The sequence below is a fragment of the Mustela lutreola genome, chromosome 3 (assembly GCF_030435805.1).
Source record: "Mustela lutreola isolate mMusLut2 chromosome 3, mMusLut2.pri, whole genome shotgun sequence".
Classification (NCBI taxonomy): domain Eukaryota; kingdom Metazoa; phylum Chordata; class Mammalia; order Carnivora; family Mustelidae; genus Mustela; species Mustela lutreola.
Genome location: NC_081292.1, coordinates 89,748,504 through 89,766,897, shown reverse-complemented (window position 1 = coordinate 89,766,897; position 18,394 = coordinate 89,748,504). Strand labels below are relative to the sequence as shown.

At 37.2% G+C, this 18,394-nt stretch overlaps 1 non-coding gene across 1 annotated transcript; it reads right to left on the bottom strand.

Annotated features, from left to right (window-relative positions):
* Positions 1–4,155: 4,155 nt before the first annotated feature.
* Positions 4,156–4,259, bottom strand: LOC131828367 (U6 spliceosomal RNA). The gene has a single exon (XR_009352383.1). It is a non-coding gene; the product is annotated as a U6 spliceosomal RNA (small nuclear RNA).
* Positions 4,260–18,394: the final 14,135 nt, after the last annotated feature.

The window sequence follows — 18,394 nt, the reverse complement described above, 5'->3', positions numbered from 1 at the left end:
ATCCCAAAATAACAGAATACACATTCTTCTCTAGTGCACATGGAACATTCTCCAGAATAGACCACATCCTGGGCCATAAATCAGATCTCAACCATTATCAAAAGATTGGGATCATCCCCTGCATATTCTCAGACCACAATGCTCTGAAACTAGAACTCAATCACAAGAGGAAATTTGGAAAGAACACAAATACATGGAGACTAAACAGCATCCTTCTAAAAAATGAATTGGTCAACCAGGAAATTAAAGAAGAATTGAAAAAAATTCATGGAAACAAATGATAATGAAAACAAAAGTGTTCAAAATCTGTGGGATACAGCAAAGGCAGTCCTGAGAGGAAAATATAAAGCTGTACGAGCCTTTCTCAAGAAACAAGAAAGATCTCAAATACACAACATAACCCTACACCTAAAGGAATCGGAGAAAGAACAACAAAGAAAGCCTAAACCCAGCAGGAGAAGAGGAATAATAAAGATCAGAGAAGAAATCAATGAAATAGAAACAAACAAAAAAACACAAAAAACAAACAAAAAAAAAAAACAATAGAACAAATCAACGAAACTAGGAGCTGGTTCTTTGAAAGAATTAATAAGATTGATAAAGAAAGAGAAAGGACCCAAATAAATAAAATCATGAATGAAAGAGGAGAGATCACAACCAACACCAAAGAAATACAAACAATTATAAGAACATACTATGAGCAACTCTGCGCCAACAAATTCAACAATCTGGAAGAAATGGATACATTCCTAGAGACATATAAACTACCACAACTGAACCAGGAAGAAATAGAAAACCTGAACAGACCCATAACCAGTATGTAGATTGAAACAGTCATCAAAAATCTCCAGGGGCGCCTGGGTGGCTCAGTGGATTAAGCTGCTGCCTTCGGATTGGGTCATGATCTCAGGGTTCTGGGATCGAGTCCCACGTCGGGCTCTCTGCTCAGCAGGGAGCCTGCTTCCCTCTCTCTCTCTCTGGCTGCCTCTCTGTATACTTGTGATTTCTCTCTGTCAAATAAATAAATCTTTAAAAAAAAATCTCCAAACAAACAAAAGCCCCGGGCCAGATGGCTTCCCAGGGGAATTCTGCCAAACATTTAAAGAAGAATTAATTCCTATTCTCATGATACTGTTCCAAAAAAATAGAAATGGAAGGAAAACTTCCAAACTCTTTTTTTCTGAGGCCACCAGCATCACCTTGATCCCAAAACCAGACAAGGATCCCATCAAAAAAGAGAACTACAGACCAATATCCTTGATGAACACAGATGCGAAAATTCTCACCAAAATACTAGCCAATAGGATTCAACAGTACATTCAAAGGATTATTCACCACGACCAACTGGGATTTATTCCAGGGCTACAAGGTTGGTTCAACATCTGCAAATCAATCAATGTGATACAACACATTAATAAAATAAAGAACAAGAACCATATGATACTCTCCATAGATGCTGAAAAAGCATTTGGCAAAGTGCAGTATCCCTTCCTGATTAAAACTCTTCAAAGTGTAGGCATAGAGGGCACATATTATCAATATTATCAAAGCCATCTATGAAAAACCCACTGCAAATATCATTTTCAATGGAGAAAAACTGAATACTTTTCCGCTGAGGTCAGGAACACGGCAGGGATGTCCGTTATCACCACTGCTATTCAACATCGTAATAGAAGTCCTAGCCTCAGCAATCAGACAACAAAAAGAAATTAAGGCATCAAAATTTTGCCAAATTGGCAAAAGAGAAGTCAAACTATCCCTGTTTGCAGACGATATGACACTGTATGTGGAAAACTTGAAGGACTCCACTCCAAATCTGCTATAACTTGTATAGGAATTCTGTAAAGTGTCAGGATATAAAATCAATGCACAGAAATTGGTTGCATTTTTTTTTATACCAACAAGACTGTAGAAATAGAAATTAAGGAGTGAATCCCATTTACAATTGCACCCAAAACCCTAAGATACCTAGGAATAAACCTAACCAAAGAGACAAAGAATCTATACTCAGAAAACTCTAAAGTACTCATGAAAGAAATTGAAGAAGACACAAAGAAATGGAAAAATGTTCCATGCTCTTGTATTGGAAGAACAAATATTGTGAAAATGTCTATGCTACCTAAAGCAATCTACACATTTAATGCAATCCCTATCAAAATCCCATCCATCTTTTTTTCAAAGAAATGGGACAAATCATCCTAAAATATATATGGAACCACAAAAATACCTCGAATTGCTAGAGGAATATTGAAAAAGAAAGCCAAAGTTGTTGGCATCACAATTCCAGATTTCAAGCTCTATTACAAAGTTGTCATCATTGAGATAGTAGGGAACTGTCCCCAAAACAGACATAGATCAATGGAACAGAATAGAGAGCCCAGAAATACACCCTCAACTCTATGGTCAACTAATCTTCAACAAAGCAGGAAGGAATGTCCTATGGAAAAGAGACAGCCTCTTCAACAAATGGTGTTGGGAAAATTGAAGAGCCACATGCAGAAAAATGAAGTTGGACCATTTCCTTACACCATACATGAAAATAGACTGGAAATGGATGAAGAAGCATAATGTGAGAAAGGAATCCATCAAAATCCTTGAGGAGAGAACAGGTAGCAACCTCTTTGACCTCAGCAGCAGCAACTTCTTCCTAGGAACATCGCCAAAGGCAAGGGAAGCAAGGGCAAGAATGAACTATTGGGATTTCATCAGATCAAAAAGCTTTTGTTTGCACAGCAAAGGAAACAGTTAACAAAGCCAAAAGATGACTGTCAGAAGTTATCTGGGAGAAGATATTTGCAAATGACATACCAGATAAAAGGCCACTATCTATCCAAAATCTATAAAGAGTTTATCAAACTCAACACCCTAAGAACAAATAATCCAATGAAGAAATGCGCAGAGGACATGAACAGACATTTCTGCAAAGAATACATCCAAATGGCCAACAGACACATGAAAAAATGCTCCACATCACTCGGCATCAGGGAAATAAAAATCAAAACCAGAATGAGATACCACGTCACACCTTTCAGAATGGCTAAAATGAACAAGTCAGTCAATGACAGATGCTGGCAAGGATGTGGAGAAAGGGCAACCCTCCTACACTGTACGTGGGAATGCAAGCTGGTGCAACCACTCTGGAAAACAGCGTGGAGGTGCCTCAAAAAGCTGAAAATAGAACTAGCCTATGACCCAGTGATTGTAGTACTGGGTATATACCCTAAAGATACAAACGTGGCATTCTGAAGGGGCACATGCACTCAAATGTTTATAGCAGCAATGTCCACAATAGTTAAACTATGGAAAGAACCTAAATGTCCTTCAACAGATGAATCAATAAATAAGATGTGGTATATATGTACAATGGGATACTATGCAGCCATCAAAGGAAATGAAATCCTGCTATTTGTGATGACGTGGATGGAACTAGAGGGTATTATGCTTGGCGAAATAAATCAATCTGAGAAAGACAACTATCATATGATCTCCCTGATATGATGAAGTGGAGATGCAACATAGGCGGTTTCAGGCGTACGAAAAGAAAAATAAAAGAAGATGGGATTGGGAGGGAGACAAACCATAAAAGACTGAATCTCACAAAACAGACTGAGGGTTGCTGGGGGGAGGTGTGTTGGGAGAGGATGGTGGGGGTATGGACATTGGGGAGGGCAGGTGCTATGGTGAGTGATGGTGAGTGCTGTGAAATGGGTAAACCTGGAGATTCACAGACCTGTGCCCCTAGGGATAAAAACACATTATATGTTTATAAAAAATTTTTAAAAAATAGTTTTAAAAATCCATTAAAGAAAAAGCACATATTGCAAGCCCAGAGCTAATCTCATATTCAATCAAAAAAAATTGAAAAATTTCCCCTTAAAGATCAGAACAAAGACAAGTGTGTCCACTTTCACTACTCTCATTTGACATAGTACTGGATGTCCTAGCCAGAGAAACAAGGAACACAAAGAAATAAAAGACTCAAAAAAAAAAAAAAAAGGAAGAAGTAAAATTTTCTTTTTTTTAATAACATGAACTTACATGTAAAAGAATCCTAAAAAATTCACAAAAAATTTTGAATAAACAAATTTAGTAAAGCTGCCAAATACAAGATCAATATATAAAAGACAAGAATTTTGTTTTGTTTCGTTTTTTTTTTCCAATATGGAATGCTTCCCAGTTTTTCATGTCATCCTTGTTCAGTGATCAAGCTAATCTCTGCATCATTCCAATTTTAGTATATGTGCTGCCAAAGTAAGCACAAGACGAGCATTTTAACACTCTAATGATGAACTATCTGAAAAAATAAAGAGAACAATCTAATTCACAATAGCATCAAAACTAATGAAATACTTAGGATAAGATTTAACTAAGAAGATGAAAGATATGTACCCCATAAACTATGACATTGATAAAGAAATTGAAGGAGACATAAATGGAAAGATAGCTCATATTTATGAATGGTAAGAATTAACATTGTTAAAATGTCCATACTACCAAAAACCATCTGTAAATTCAATTCCTATCAAAAATCCAATGTTAGGGGTGCCTGGGTGGCTCAGTGGGTTAAGCCACTGCCTTCGGCTCAGGTCATGATCCCAGGGTCCTGGGATCGAGCCCTGCATCAGGCTCTCTGCTCAGCAGGAAGCTGCTACCTCTTCTCTCTCTGCCTGCCTCTCTGCCTGCTTGTCATCTCTCTCTGTCAAATAAATAAATAAAAAATCTTTTAATAAATCCAATATTATTTTTTTACAGAAGTAAGTAAAGAATCCTAGAATTTATATGAGACCATAAAAGACAAATAATTAAAGCAGTTCTGAGAAAGAATGAAGAAGTGAAATTACACTTCTTGATTTGAAACAATACTACAAAGCCCTCATGCTCAAAACAATAAAGTATACTGGTATAAAAACAGACCAATAAACAAGTAGAACAGATTTGAGAGTCCAGAAATAAATCCTTTCATACAGTCACCTAATATTTGACAGGGGCCAACATATATAATGGGTAAAGATAGTCTGTTCAATAAATGATATTTAAAACTGAATAGTCACATAAACCAGCATGAAACTGGAAGCTTATATCACTCATAAATCTTAACTTGAAATAGATCAAAGACTTAAATGTGATGCATGAAACTAAATTTCCTAAAGGAAAACATAGGAAAAATTCTCCTTGACATTGGTCTTGCCAATAGTTTTTGGATACCAGGCCAAAAACACAAGCAAAAGAAGCAAAAATAAATAAATGGTATTACATTAACTAAAGTTTCTGCATTGCCAAAAAAAAAAAAAAAAAGAGAGAGAGAGAGAGAATGAAAACACAATCCACAGAATGGAAGAAAATACTTACAAATCTTATATCTGAAAAGAGGTTAATATTCAAGAGATACAAATAGAAAAAAATATATCATTAAAAAATAGCAAAAGGATCTCAATAGACTTTTTTTTTCAAAAAAGTTATATAAATGACCAACAGGAGCATTAAAAAGTGCTCAATGTAAAAACTCAGGGCAAATTCATTATGTTGTTGTTTACCTCTGAAAAACACAATATTACTACCTATTAGAATATATACTACCAAAAAATTAAAACTAACAAATTTTGGTAAATATTGGGGAAAATGGGGAACTTATGCACTGTGATAGGGATATAAATTTGTATGGAAAACAGTATGGAGACTATTCATATTATTAAAAGTAAAATTACCATATGATTCAGTAATCCCACTTCTAGGTATATATCTAAAGGAAACGAAGTCACTATTCGAAGACATATCTGCACTCTTATGTTCATTATAAAATTATTAACTCTAAGCAAGAGATGGAAATAACTTCAGTATCCATTAATGGATGAATGAATAAAATAAGTATGGTAAATATATACTATGGAATACTACTTAACCATGAAAAATTAAGAAATACTGCTTTTTACAACAGCATGGATGGATCTTGAAGGTATTATACTAAGTGAAATATTTCAAAGATTTTATATATATTTTTTAATTTATGTATTATGATATCCCTTACATACAGAATCTGAAGAAAAAGCAAACTAATGGAAACTTAGAGTTGAGTTGACAAGAGGTGAACCTGGGGTGGAATAAGGTGGTCAAAGGGCACAAACTTGCAACTATAATATGAAAAAGTTCTGGGGATCTAATGTACAGCATGATGATCATAGTTAATAATATATACATACTTTTTTATTGTGCTTCCCTTTATTAAACTTTACATATATCACATTCTTACAAGTTGAAAGTTTATAGCAATCTTGTATAAAAGAGGTCTGCTGCCACCATTTTTCTAAACATTTGTTCATTTTGTGTCTCTCTGTCACATGTTGGTAATTCTTGCAATATTTCAAGTTTTTTCATTATTATTGTATTTGTTATGGTGATCTGTGATCAGTAATTATGACCCACTGAAAACTCAGAACTAGTTTACTTAAGGTATATACATTGTTTTTCTTTAAAGACATAATGCTTTTGAACAGTACAGTATAGTGTTTATTTTTTATATGCACTGGGAAACATAATTTTTTATTTGCACTGGGAAACCAAAAAAAATAATAATGATTTGACTTAGTTGATTGAGATAATCACTTTATTGAGGCAGTCTGGAACAAAACCCACAAGACCTCTGAAGTTTATCTCTACTGTACTATATACATAAAAGTTGCTAAGAGAGTAGATCTTAAAATTCCTTACAATACATGCATAAAAAACAGAGGCAACTATATGAGATAGTAGATGTATTAACATTTTTATGTAGATTATATTGCAATACAGATGTATACCAATTTATCAAATGGTACAGAATTTACACAATGTTAAAAGTTTGCAGTGTTATAAGAAATCATTTCTTAAATTTACAAATTATAATATGTCAATTATTTTTCAATAAAGCTCGAAAAAACTTTTTGTAGAATTAATCTATTTTTCAAAAAAGGAATTAAGGAAGTAGAAACTGCAACTAACTCTGAAATAATAGAATATAAAATCCATTGTAGTTATATACACTGTGACAAACACTATTAGTTAGTTTACAATGAAGGAATACTTATGAAGCATGAAGGATGGTCTATAAATAAGGCTGAAAGAGCTCAGTTTTAAGGTTTAAATTTAAAATCTTCTTTTGAAATACTAAACTGACCACCCAGTTTTCCAAACATAAATGTCTTAACTGCATGAATTTATTTCATACAACTCTATAATCTAGTTTCATAAGAAAGCAGCATGAAAATTTTGAATAAGACAGACTTGCTTAAGTTTCTTTATGTTCAACAGTAAAGGATACTTCCCTAAAAATAAATAGAAGAAAAATCTGCATATTTATCATGATAATTATTATTCATAATGAGATTCATATTGAATTAGGGAATATATATCCTCAGAGGGGGTAAAGTAAAATGAAATTTATTTTGGTAAATGTGTCTATGAATAGTCAATACAATGCCTCAATATAAATGAATATTATCATTTTGAACAATTTAATTACTATTATTAGAATTATTATAAGTATAAAAATAGCTATCATTTTAGCATGGAATATGAGACTCTCATGCTCCATGCTTCATTACATCCACACAACAACTCTGCATAATAAGTATTATCATCACCATTTCATGGGTGAAAAAACTGAGGCTAACACATTTAGATAACTGGTTTATGATTACATGGCTGGTAAAGATGCATCACACTAATTTAGGCTTTATGATTTCAGAATTGTACTCTTTCCACTGCACATTCTAATTACTCTGTAAATACTTGGCTTGTTTTCATTTAGTTCTTTAATTTTATTCATGTGGCGATGGCTTAAAGCTCCATTTAAAGGAAGCTTAAAAAATTCATTTAGCCAAAAGCTCCCAAGAAATAAAAATGTCATGGATCTAATGTAGACATGGATATCATTAGTTAATGAGTAACTATATATTTTCCACTCTAGTGAGATAACAATCAGAGTCTTTTTCTAAGTTTTAGTCTCTGAGTGTTCAAAAGGACTTTGTTAAAATAGAAATATTTAGACAAAGGTGATCAAAAGTCTGGATCAGGTCACCTTAAGATAAATATTAGGAAACTGAGGAAACAAATGGAGATTTGAACACTGAGCTATGATATAATGAATGGTTTAAAGTATTTAGTAGAGAATAGAAAAGCCCTTTGAAGCCTGGTCTTAGCCTAGCATTGCAGCTTCTGGCATATCTGTCTATCTATCATTTACCTATCTATCTATCTAGATATAAATTTGAAAACTTTTTTAACTTAAAGATTTTGAGAAATAGAACATAATTAGCACCATAGAAGATCTGTTTATGATAACAACCTAGCCCCTCCTCCCAGTTTGTTAATATTCTCTCTTATTTAATGTAACATTGTGCAAATATACCACTACTGATCTGCCGTTATGAATGAAATAACTATAATCATCTGTTTGCATATCCTGATGAAAATATTCCTTTAGTTCCATGTTGTATTTCTAGGAATGGACCAATTTTTTTTTTAAATTTTTAAGTTTTCTAAATATTGTCCAACTTTCCTCATATGTTTTTATTATGTGCACTGTCATTCCTTCACATTCTTGCAAGACATTTTCACTGTTGCCCAATATGGTAAGTGTGTAATAGTATGCCATTCTAGGTTTTAATTTATTTTTAATTTAATTTAATTTAATTCCAGATTCATAATAAAGATAAACAGTTTTTATATATGAGTGGCCATTTGGATTACCCTTTCTGTACAGTACATGCTCAAATCTTTTGATATCTTAACATTGTGTTATACTGACTTCTTTAATAGTAGATTTTCTGAATGAACTTTTAGCTGTGTAGGTCTTCTCTATTTTATTTTGAACTTGTTTTCATTTCAAAATCTTTATATTTATTTTCATAATCTGCTTTTATTTTGCTTTGTCTATTATCTATCTATCTATCTATCTATCATCTATCTATCTATTTATTTATTTGCAAGCAAGAGAAAGCGAGCTAGTGAGAGCGCAGGGATGGATAGAAAAAGAAGGGAAAAGAATCTTAAGCAGGCTCCAGGCTCAGCACAGAGCCCAACTCTGGGCTCTATTTAACAACCCTTACATCATGACCTGAGCCAAAATGAAAGAAATAAAATAAAATTAAGGTGTTAAAAAAAAAGGACAAAGAATTGGAGGTTTAATTAAGTGAGCCACCCAGGCACCCCTGTGGTATCTTAAATTGGCTGTCATATCTTTAAATTCTAGAGTATCCATTTGGTTCATTTATAAAACCTTTCTCAATATCATTTTTAGTTTCAATTTTTTGTTCAATTTGCTTCCCCTCTCATTTATTTGAGCAGAGTAATCAAGCCATTTTACAATCTTTATTGATCATTTTAACATCATACTTAATCCCATTTTGTCTTTCAAATCTTGTTAATGGTTTTTCTTTGTGTGCTTTGTTCCATTTTGCTATGTTCAAGACATTATATTTGAAACTCTTATTGAGTAGGGATAATTAAGAGCTATAATAATGGTATGGTCCTCCTTGGCAGGATTTTCTCTTATATCTGAGACTCTACAAGACAATCATACTCCAAATTCAGTGATTGACTTTCTCAGTTTACACAGAAGGCAAGGTAGGCTATAGTCTTATTTCTGCTTCTCCTTGTGCTTTGGGGATCTCAACTTAAATTTGGGTTGTACCAAAGTCCTCAAATTTGATTGCTGCTGGATTTTGAATTTTGTTTCTCTAGTATCAAGAGTCTATTAAAAACACAGCTCAGTGTGTTTTAGCAGTTTCAAATGCTCTCATAGCTAAAATGGCTTCAGGGCATATATCTCTGGGCTCTCATTGTATTTCCTATTTTGGCCCAGTAATCCCTCCCTTATTTTTATAATCATTCTGATATTTTTAACTTTAAAAGCTATTTTGTCTGGATTTTTAGTTGTCTTAAGAAAGAGTTTTTAGATCACCATTACTAGAAGCAACAACAAATATACATGAAAATATCTGCAGTAGTTTATCACATCTTTATGGCTTTGAACTTCCATAAGCCGAGGCATCCTTCTCTAATCACTTAGGCAAACTCCAATTTACCCTTTAAAACAACACAAGAATTGCTTCATTTAAGAACATGTTCAGGGATGACTCTTCCCCACTGTTCTTACCAACATTCCCACACACTCTTTGCTACCCACACTTGTTTATGAACTTTCATTAAGTATATCAGCGTCATTAGGTATATGGAATTTTGCTCTATTGTATTTTTGTCCTTTAGAGCTTTAATTAAATATTAATTCCATAGAAAGTCTGTCCCTTTTCTTTCAAACCTGGGTTAGTTATTTCTTCTCATTCTTTGTCAGAAGTTACTTTATTAGAGAAACTTACAGCTGTATTGTGACTTTGGAGCCTTTACAGTTTTTTGACTGGAAAAATCACCCATCCCTGAGATTTTTACGCAGCTTCCTAGCTGATATTATTCAGAAATCTGTTCAAAACAGACTTTTTCAGGGAGGCCCTTTCGGACCACTCAGTTACAAAACCTCTTCTCAATCACTGCTCTTTTTAAAATGTGCTTATTTAGTTCAAATATGCATCACTATTAAAGAAAAACCAGTACGATTTTTTTCTTTTTAAAGTTGGCTTACCTATTATCTATCTCTCCCATTAAAATGATTCCTCTGGGCTGGGGTTTTGTTGTGCACATCTTAGGCCAGGCACTCAATAAATTGTCTCTGAATGATTGAATTGTTTGACTCCCTTGCTAGATTCTCAACTTCATGAGGCCAAGGATTGTTCTATTCAGTCCTTCTTTACCCTCAATGTCTGTTATATTGCAGTCACTTACGTGACTAATGGGAAAAATCACAGAAAGAAAGAGTTAAAACTACAGAAAAACCCCGTAGGTTCAATAACACAAAGCTTTCTAAAATTATTTAGCCCAGGAATTGAATACTGGCTGCACTTTTGATTTTTTTTAAATGGTATTGAATTTAATTTAAATGGAAATACTTGAATGGTAGAATAATAAAAAAAAATTATAAAAGCAACTTGCTCCTTAAAGTAAGAATTATATAGGGCATCTCTTCTAGAAGCAAAATTTTCAAATGTCAAACATCTAAAAGCATAGAGGAGAAGTAAGATTGTGAATTGTACTTCAATGCTCTTTTCTTTATATTCAGCAAACAGCTTCATTCACACCTTTCCAATTTTTTCAACTCTTTTAACAAAGCCTTCAGAGGAGTTACTGCTGATGACAACCATCACAGCCTAACAGGAGAAATTTTATAAAGAAAAATAGTAGCATGTTTTTCCCAAATTGTTAAGGATATGGTGAAGCTCTGTCGGATTCAAAGGAGGAATGTGCAATTCCATGCTATATATAATAATAACTTATTTTAATAGTGGCTTTGCAATTTTTCAGATATATCCATTTACTGAAACCACTATCAATTAAACAGAAACAAACAAATTAACAGGGGTTCGAGACAGGAATTATCTAATCTAAAAATAGCACATGTTCACAGAATACACAACACATATCCCAAGTACTACTATAGGTTTCAAGTAATAGTCAAAACAATAGTAAACATGATTCAGACCCTACCAGTCAAATCATAAATGGGACCTTAACTGTAAATCCTTATCTTTAGATCAAAGCGGGTAACTGGGTGCTGAGGATACATTATAGAATTAATATGTCGTAGAACTCCTCTGAAATGAGTCATTTATTCCATCACTTTTCCTTCACAGCTGCTGACCCATGTTTTGGTTCCTGGAAATAGCTGCTACCCTGTTGTACTTCTTAAAAGCACATATATTGATAACTTTACTCATTCCTCCATTCCTCTGTGACTGTCACTGTGTTAAAATGTGGAGTCAGCTGACTCACTTGTGGTGGTAATAAAGTAGATGAGTTTGCAAAGTATTTTGTTATTTCTAAAAATGCAAAAACCAAATTACATTGAAATCATAAGGGGTGTTTCAGGGAGAGCTGTAGGATGTGGTTTGTTGTGTAATCCACAGAGATTAGCTCCAACACATATTTAAACTCTCCTCTAGGAGCAACCTTAGTGGTAAAGCAAGAAGATAAACAGATGTATACACACTCTGGCACAAAATTATCACTTATGTTTGGCTTCCTAGTCTCCTCGTGTTCCTTATTTATCTTAACTTCTCTCTGAAATCAGGAAACACAAAATCTCAATCAGTTGACATTTTTCTACTGAATTACCCAATAGTCTGATCATACCCCTAAGACTTTTTTAAATTAGTTCACTCATAATCCCAAATCTGCTTTGCTTCCTCATCTGAGTACACTGTAATTTGATTTCAAAATGAGGACAGTTGTCAGTAATGCCACATTCATTAATCTATTTTACAATTCCATGTACTTAGAACTATGAAAATATGTTAATAACATCCATTCCAATAAGCCACCCTAAATTTATTATCATGAAACAAGACCTCAAGAAAGAGAATTCAAAATCATCCATGTATTTGCAACTTATTGCAATAAAGCCTTTATCAATAGACTTCCCTGTGCACATGGTGGTCAAATTGCTGGTAAAAACCAGCCAGATCTATTACAAGCTTTCTCATGGCTTCTAGGTAACCCAAGTGAGCCTTTATTGATACTGGGAAGAGATAAAGCAGGGAAGGGATAAACAGTGATGTAAGAATTGGCTAGACAAAAGTAATGACTCTCATTACAAAGTGAGTATTTTAAAGCAAAAGAGCCTGTTGGGAATATTGTTTTATAAAATAGTGGCTTTTTTTTTAACTTTTTAAAATTCAATTAGTTAGCATATAGTGTACCATTAGTTTCAAATGTAGATTTCAGTTATTCATCCATAGCATATAATAGCTAATGCTCAGTACTTACTGTTATAGCTTCTTGAAAGCAGAGTTTTAACCCACTGAGCCACCCAGGTGCCCTTGAAAGCAGAATTTTAGATCATATTTTCTGATTACTGTAGTACAACACTTTCCTGCTAGCAATCTTCAAAACATACTGTTTGTTAGAGGAATTTCTTTAATAATAAATAAATAGCAATTTATTTAAATTTATAAATACATAAAGTAAATAGGAATTTATTTAAATTTATTTAAATATTGCACACTGTTTCATTGTTCATAAATAAGGTGGTGATATTTTAGCCATTAGTTGGTAGCACTGATATATCACTTTCTTTTTACTTCTTAGTGCATTCTCTTTACAAAAAATAGATATATATTTTATAAGAATCTGAATCTGTGGCAAACATTTAAAAAACCCTATACAGTAAAGTTTATCATTTTAAGTAATCAATTATCTTCCTCAATTGTGATAGTATATCCTTCTATCTAGGCCAGATATTGTATGAGGGAATTGAAGAGACATACTTTTCTAAATTTCACTTTTCTCATCTGCAAAATGCTAATCATGATCCTACAATAAAATACACTTATAATTTTTTGATGAAAATTTATTTATTTATTTTAAGATTTTATTTATTTATCAGAGGGAGTGGGCGAGAGAGCAAGCACAGGCAGACAGAATGGCAGGCAGAGGCAGAGGCAGAAGCAGGCTCCTGGCCGAGCAAGGAGCCCGATGCGGGACTCGTTCCCAGGACGCTGGGATCATGACCTGAGCCAAAGGCAGCTGCTTAACCAACTGAGCCACCCAGGTATCCCTTTTGATAAAAATTTAATCTGTATAAACAATATATTTGCTGTAATGCGTGGTTCATGGAAAACATCTTATTTAATTATAAGCAACAACAGTATTAGAAATTAAGTAAATGTATCTATAATATTTAAAATTTTAACACATAATTCCAGTGGATTGCCTTATATTCTCAAATCCATTTACCACTTTCACTGACAGAGTCAAATGTACTTTTTCTACTAGTAGCCAGCTCTTTGTCTTTTGTCAGAAAGATGCCCTTGTGAATTATTTATAATAGAGATATTAGCAATAATAATAATAATAATAATAAATAGCAATGAAAATGTTAAAAAAAAGTTTTCTTAACTAATTAGGGTTCTTAGACATCAATTAGAGGAACCACCTCTGGCAAGCAAATTAATCTGCAAGACATTACCAGAATTAACAAGTCAGTCAGATAAAGGGTCCGTAGACTGAAAGGTGAAGCAAAAGGACTAGGTTTGGAAAATAGGTAAGGACAATGAAAAAAATGATCAAATTTTTGGGCAAAATAAATTCTTAGGTGTCCTTTTAATGGAGTCCTTGGCATTATGTAGCAGAATCTCTGGAGATTATCTCAATCCATTGGGGTCACCCCGTTTATTAGCTTGCTATTGACAAAGGTATTTACAAACTGTAGAGCAACAGGTTATAATGTAGAAAACTGATGGTAATGCACAAGATTCTTGTTAACAATAATGCAAGTTAGTTGATCAGAAGGTGTGGGACTCTCTGACTCTGAGTCCCCTGGTGTCACCTTTTGATTTTAGTAACCAAAGGTCCAGAGGCATTGGGGAATCCTGATATGACCGGCCAGGGAGGGGACGTGTCTGGCGGGCGAGCTCTCTTCTCCCTACATCCTCTCGGCTTCAGTACAGCAGAAGAACATGTCGCTTCCTTTAGGATGTGCCTAGAAATGAGCTGGGCAGGGGTGTTTTCTCTGTAATGGGGTGCCTGGATATGTTGGTTCCAATTCCGTTGGGCTCTGTCGTCAGGGAAGTGAGGTCACCACTGCCTGGGGGCTCCTTACCGAACTTCCTGCTGTACCAGAACTCCCTGAGCCGGCGGTCCCCAAGCTGCTCAGGCTCACACTCCACTCAGGCAGTGCCCATCCAGTGACCCCCATACAGCCTCCCCCAGCCCCTGGGAGGCCTGGGTGCGGCTGTTGTCCCCGCTGGAGGCAACAGAGCTGGATTTATACTAGGTCAGTGTTAGGGTTAGGATTGAGAAAGACTTAGGGTCTGGGTTAGGGTTAGATGTCCTTGGGGTCAGGGTTAGCGTAAGGCTTAGGGTAGGGCTCAGGGTTAGGGTTAGGTTCATGGTTTGGTTTAGGGTCATGCTCACAGTAGGGTCAGGGTTAGCATTACGGTCAGAGTCACGTCAGGGTCAGTTTTAGGGTGATGGTTAGGTTTAGGGTCAGGTTCAGGGTCATGGTTTGATTTAGGGTCAGGTTCAAGTTTTGGTTGGGGGCAAGGTTCATGTCAGGGTCAGGGTTAGGTTTGGGACAGGTCTATTGTCAGGATTAGGGTCAGGGTCAGGATTAGGTTCATGGTTATGGTAAGGTCAGCTTTATGTTTAGGTTCTGTTTTATGAGTAGGTTCAGGATCAGGGTTAGCTTTATGCTTAAGATTCTGTTTAGGATCACCGATTGGGTCAGAGTTAGGTTTATATTCAGGGTTAGGGTCAGTGTTAAGGTCAAGGCCAGGGTCAGGTTTAAGGTTAAGATCTGACATTGGCAAACTTCAGAGTTAGGGTTATGATCAGCGTCAGGATTATTGTTAAAGTGGGGTTAGGGTTAGGGTTAGAGGTAAGCGGAGGGTTAGACCGGGTTAGGGTCAGTGTCAGGGATAATGATAGGGGTTAGTTTTAGGGTTAGGTTCAGAGTTAGGTTTCGGGTCAGGGCCCGTGTTAGTGTCATGGTCAGGGTTACGTTTAGGGTTAGAGTTAGGGTCAGGCTCACAGTCAGGGTCACTGTTAGTGTTAGGGTCGTGGTCAGGGTCACTGTTAGGGTCAGGGTTAGGTTTATGGTCTTTGCCTGGGTCAGGTTCATGGTGAGGTTTAGCGCCAGTGTCAGGTTTACGGTCAGGATCAAGTATTGGTTTAAAGTCCACATTCGGGTCAGGGACAGTGTTATGTAGTGGTCATTGTTAGGGTCATGGTTAGGTTTAGTCTCAGGGCCAGGTTCAGGTATATGGTCAGGGTCTGGTATAGGCAAAGTTCTGGGTTAGGCTTATGATCATAGTCAGGTATAGGGTCAGGGTTATTGTGAAAGTTTAGGGTTAGTATTAGGGTTAGCGTTTGGTTGACGGTTAGGGTTAGAACTTGTTAGGATCAGGGTCTGTTGTAGGGTTAGGGGTTACTCTTATGGTTAGGTTCAGCGATAGGATTCGGGGGATGGCCCGTGTTAGTGTCAGGGTCAGGGTTACATTTAGGGTTAGAGTTAGGGTCAGGCTCACAGTCAGGGTCAGGTTTGTTGTTCAGGTCCGGGTCGGAGTCACTGTTAGGGTCAGGGTTAGGTTTATGGTCATGGTCTGGTTCAGGGTCAGGGTGATGTTTAGCGCCAGTGTCCGGTTTGGGGTCAGGTTCAGGTATTGGTTTGAAGTCCACATTCGGGTCAGGGACAGGATTGTGTAGTGGTCAGTGTTAGTGTCATGGTTAGGATTAGGGTCAGGGTCAGGTCAGGTAAAGTTCAGGGACAGGTTCAGGTTTAGGGTCAGGCTTTGGTATAGGGTCAATGTTCGGTTCAGTGACACAGTTAGGTTTTTGCGGTAGGGTTTGGGATTGGGGTTAGGGTTAGAGTTAGAAGTAGGGTTATGGTAAGGCTTAGACAGTGTAAGGTCAGGGTTATGGTTTGGTTTAGGGTAGGGTTAGTGTTAGGGTCAGGGTCAGCGTTAGGTTTAGGTTCAGGGTCTGTATTAGGGTCATGGTTAGAGTTACCTTTAGGTTTAGAGTTAGGGTCAGGTTCACAGTCACGGTCAGGGTTAGGGTTAGGGTCAGGTTTAGGTCAGCATCAGGGTTACGATTAGGGTCAGGTTCATGGTCAGGGTTAGGTATGAGTCTTGGTTACGGTAATATCAACGTTAGATTTAGGTTAAGGGTCCCCATCAGGGACATTGTCAGGCTTAGGTTTAGGTTTAGGGTTCAGGTCAGGATCACAGACAGGGTCAGGGTCAGGTTCAGGGTCAGGGATTGGGTTAGGATTTGGGACAGGCTCACAGTCAGTGTCAGGGTCTGGGTTAGTGGTTACTCTTAGGGTTAGACCCGCTCTTGGGTCATGGACCCATCCGGTCACGGTCTCAGGATAAACCCTGGGCAGACGGGTGTAGACCCTCCACCCAATCCCACTTAACCAGCCTTAAACTGGAGTGTGAACATAACTTGCCCACCAGACATCTAAACCCTCATCAGCCTCATCCTGCTTGGGGCATCTCCACCCTCGATGGCATGGTCAGGTCCTCTTTACACACAGACACACAGACACCCAGAGGCACACACACACACACACACACACACACACACACACACACACACATACAGAGATGGGGAGGAGACCTAGGGCTACACCGGTTGATCAGAAGGTGTGGGACTCTCTGACTCTGAGTCCCCTGGTGTCACCTTTTGATTTTAGTAACCAAAGGTCCAGAGGCATTGGGGAATCCTGATATGACCGGCCAGGGAGGGGACGTGTCTGGCGGGCGAGCTCTCTTCTCCCTACATCCTCTCGGCTTCAGTACAGCAGAAGAACATGTCGCTTCCTTTAGGATGTGCCTAGAAATGAGCTGGGCAGGGGGGTTTTCTCTGTAATGGGGTGCCTGGATATGTTGGTTCCAATTCCGTTGGGCTCTGTCGTCAGGGAAGTGAGGTCACCACTGCCTGGGGGCTCCTTACCGAACTTCCTGCTGTATCAGAACTCCCTGAGCCGGCGGTCCCCAAGCTGCTCAGGCTCACACTCCACTCAGGCAGTGCCCATCCAGTGACCCCCATACAGCCTCCCCCAGCCCCTGGGAGGCCTGGGTGCAGCTGTTGTCCCCGCTGGAGGCAACAGAGCTGGATTTATACTAGGTCAGTGTTAGGGTTAGGATTGAGAAAGACTTAGGGTCTGGGTTAGGGTTAGATGTCCTTGGGGTCAGGGTTAGCGTAAGGCTTAGGGTAGGGCTCAGGGTTAGGGTTAGGTTCATGGTTTGGTTTAGGGTCATGCTCACAGTAGGGTCAGGGTTAGCATTACGGTCAGAGTCACGTCAGGGTCAGTTTTAGGGTGATGGTTAGGTTTAGGGTCAGGTTCAGGGTCATGGTTTGATTTAGGGTCAGGTTCAAGTTTTGGTTGGGGGCAAGGTTCATTCAGGGTCAGGGTTAGGTTTGGGACAGGTCTAGTGTCAGGGTTAGGGTCAGGGTCAGGATTAGGTTCATGGTTATGGTAAGGTCAGCTTTATGTTTAGGTTCTGTTTTATGAATAGGTTCAGGATCAGGGTTATCTTTAGGCTTAAGATTCTGTTCAGGATCATGGATTGGGTCAGAGTTAGGTTTACATTCAGGGTTAGGGTCAGTGTTAAGGTCAAGGCCAGGGTCAGGTTTAAGGTTAAGCTCTGACATAGGCAAAGTTCAGAGTTAGGGTTATGATCAGGGTCAGGGAGAGGGTCAGGATTATTGTTAAAGTGGGGTTAGGGTTAGGGTTAGAGGTAGGTGGAGGGTTAGACCGGTTTAGGGTCAGTGTCAGGGATAATGTTAGGGGTTAGTTTTAGGG